The sequence below is a fragment of the Ischnura elegans genome, chromosome 1, assembly GCF_921293095.1.
Source record: "Ischnura elegans chromosome 1, ioIscEleg1.1, whole genome shotgun sequence".
NCBI lineage: Eukaryota > Metazoa > Arthropoda > Insecta > Odonata > Coenagrionidae > Ischnura > Ischnura elegans.
In genome coordinates, this window is record NC_060246.1 from 53,759,030 (window position 1) to 53,762,435 (window position 3,406).

At 35.0% G+C, this 3,406-nt stretch overlaps 1 protein-coding gene across 1 annotated transcript in view; it reads left to right on the forward strand.

Annotated features, from left to right (window-relative positions):
- Nucleotides 1-2,367, forward strand: part of LOC124160719 (nuclear pore complex protein DDB_G0274915-like) — a 5,461-nt gene extending 3,094 nt beyond the window's left edge. The window contains exon 1 of the mRNA XM_046536709.1: nucleotides 1-2,367. This exon is cut by the window's left edge and continues 3,094 nt beyond it. The gene's annotated coding sequence lies outside the window, so the exon portion shown is untranslated.
- Nucleotides 2,368-3,406: the final 1,039 nt, after the last annotated feature.

A 3,406-nucleotide genomic window follows, 5' to 3' on the forward strand; every position in this document is an offset into this window, starting at 1 on the left:
TTCTTATATTAGTGTAAATTTTCTGTTTCCTTTTGTTATCACATCCAGTTTTTGCCAAGAAAATTGACAAACATCCATGTATAGAATCAAGTCTTCAGAACTACATGAAGTGACTATGGTGAAATAGGAAATATATTCCAGGAAAATTTCCCTTTTAAAAATAGGGTAAAAACTGATGTAAGCATTCCTGTGCACCCATTACTCATGTTAAGGTTCAAGTAATTGTTTCTCAGTCATATATAAGGCTTGAGGTTATTTCTGTGTGACTGATATTTTTGTTCATCAGAAGTGTTTAGTTGTGTGTGGTGCATAAGAGTTTTATTGATTGATTTTGTGTTGAAGGAAATGATGGAACATGAATCCTTTTTGAAGGTATAAATATATACATAGAGCAAAGGAGGATGTGAATCTTTAGTGTGCTTGTGTGTGTGTGAATGATATGTGTACATATAGTGTTTCATGGTTGACCATTGGTGTGGTTGGATTTGTTGGGCAGAAAGTAGTGGGGGCTCAATAAATAGAAAGGGATGTTATGTATGGACAGGAGTATTCCGGAGTCCCTCAGCTAAGTACATGTCTCCCTCCAACAAATGAAAAAATTCTCTTCCACTTGAATCTGTAAGTTTGATCTCGGCTGATGATATTGCTGTTTAGGTTGTGCCTGCCAGCTGTTTTCTTTACCCTGTGTGAGAGGCAATGAGTTAATAGTGTGTGGTAGAAACTTGAGAAGAAGAGAGCATGTGTATTGATATAGGAGTGCAAATGATGAAATCATTGTTAATTGATGTGGTGGAGGATGTTAGTCGTTCACATCCATTGTCATCCCTTCCACCTTTCGGCAGCAACCCATCCCATCTCAGGACTTGACACATATGCAAGATATAATTTAGTTATTCATCCACCCTTGAAAATTCCCCCCGACATCTTCCAGTAACCCTGCCTGTATGGAAGTCGCCTTGCTGCCGCCCAATTAACAACCTCCTTCCCCTACTTATAATTCCTCCCCTCCTTTCTTTTTTTACGATTCCTGATCCACTTTATATATTTTACATCAAAGTGGTGTTCCAGTGAAAATGTTATTCATCAAATAGACTCATGACTTTGAATGGTGATCTTTTCATTCTGTGAGTACCTATCAAACACATTTTGTTTCATATTTATAAAATATTCATCAGCGTAGGGATAAGAAAAAAAATACATTTCATTAAATTACCTACAATAGTATTAGATTATTTGGTGGCATATAATGCTGCTATTATCATACATGACAACAGTCATCATGTATACATTTTATAAAATGTAATGAACTTTTTAGACACTATCACTTAACCTGTTTTTCATTTGAGGGGTAGTAGTCTATTTGTCAGTCATCGGATCAGCCTTCATCCCGTGTTGTGACGGGCAAAACATTCTCTCTGAGTATTCCACCTCTACCATGATTCCAAAACCAGATGCACACAAATTTTGTAAAAGGTAAGATTATTGAGGAAAATGACTGCTGGTTTTCCTCCAGACTTATTTATCGTTGATAAAAGCTCACATTGCCCTTCTTTTATTTTGAAGCTTTAATTTTTTGTACTCTTTTTCTTTTCAATTGGTTTGCCAGCACCAATACTTCTTAGCATGGATTGTGCTATCTAAAATCAAAGTTAATATTACTATTTTTTTCTTTTGAGTTTTATTCCTTCTCTTGTTATGTACTGTCAAATTTTTAGTTTTATCGTTTGAAATTGCTGTATAGACCAAGTGATATTTTGCTATTTTAATTTTAAAAGCGTGCTTATGTTTCTGCAGCAGAGGTTGTAAAAATTTTGAAACTTATATGACGATCTTGTGAAGTTGCAGATAAGTTACATTTGCATATAGTGTCAGACCTATTTGTTGCCTGTTAATGTAAGTGGGTGACTGCCAATGGGAAACGTTAGGCTATTTCTAGTGGCATTGTAGAAATTGTGCATAAGATGGTGGAAACCAAAGACAGTTTCTTCCTAATTCAGGGAATTTTTCTGATGTCTCTACATTATCATCATGGTGTATGGCTTCAATGGCTGAAGATACCTTCAGAATACGAGCTGTGCATTTCTTTTTGTAATTTTATTGAAGTACTCTATTTACTCCGCACATTACTGCTGGAAGAGAAGTGTCTGTTTGAAACGTCGGTGCATTTTTAGTTATTATTTAATTCCTGAAAGTTAATGGATGTAGACAGTATACATAAGCATATATTTATTTTCATATTTCACATCTGAAGTTTATTTCTTGATACAGTAACCATGTGAACATTTGGATTAAGTTTCAGTACATGTGGAGTATTAGATGTGAAAGATGTAATGTGTCTATTGATGTAAATAAAAGTATTAAGAATGATCCTGAGAAGTGGAAATGCTGATTTTTGGCTCTCCAAAATGATTTCCTTGAATTACAGGTATCCGTTGGAAGTTTGGTAATCTTATGTGAGCAGGCAAAATTGTAATAATTTTTGTTCAAGATCATGTCATTTTTATGTGATTTATTATGAGCTCAGCTCCTCTTATATTGTGTTGTCTGTTTGTTCAGGGAGATTATTTAGTTTCTTGTCATCGTGTGCATTAATATCAACTTTAATGGAATATCTATTGCTTTTCAATTGTGTGCAGTGGGGGATCCAGGATTTCTTCCCGGGGGGTGGGGGCACAAGAAAGGCCATATCCAGGATTTTGTTCTGGGGGCACAAGGATACCTCATCATACAAAATGAATGCAATGATAATGGGACCGTATTAAAAGCCTTGCATATTTTTTAAGGGTCTAGGGGGGCACGTGCCCCCGTGCCCTCCCCCCTAGATCCACCTATGATTGTGTGGAAATTAATATGCATATCTTGTAGTATAAATAGTTCACCATACAATTTTAAAGAGTTAGTCCTTATTCAGGAATTGAGTGTATATTGTAAATTAGCTATCTTTAAGATGAAATATTTATTGAGTATGAATAATAAGTGATAGTGTGCGGATGGTACCCCATCTAAGAGCAATAATTGCTCTAAATCAGCTGTTTGTTGCATCACTAATTATTTCATTTCATATGATAGGATGAAGTATTATGCTTTCACTGGTTTAAGTTTGAAGAAGGGGAGAATTTATTATCTTCTTAAAGATTTCTATAAATTTATTCGAGTATAGGGAATCTAGTATTTTGGGTTGCATCAAGGTATGACATCTCATGGTTAGTGGAAACTAACTTATTGCCCTAGGCCTATTTTAGACTGCTCAGCTCTCTATTCATGTGGCATAATTGTCTAAAAATGCCTAAGGCGCAAAAATGTGAACATGAAAGACATTTTTTGAGGAATTTTTTATTAATATTTAAAAATTATCGGTAAAATTGGCACTCAGCATTGACATTAATTTTTTTCCTGCATGCTCTGC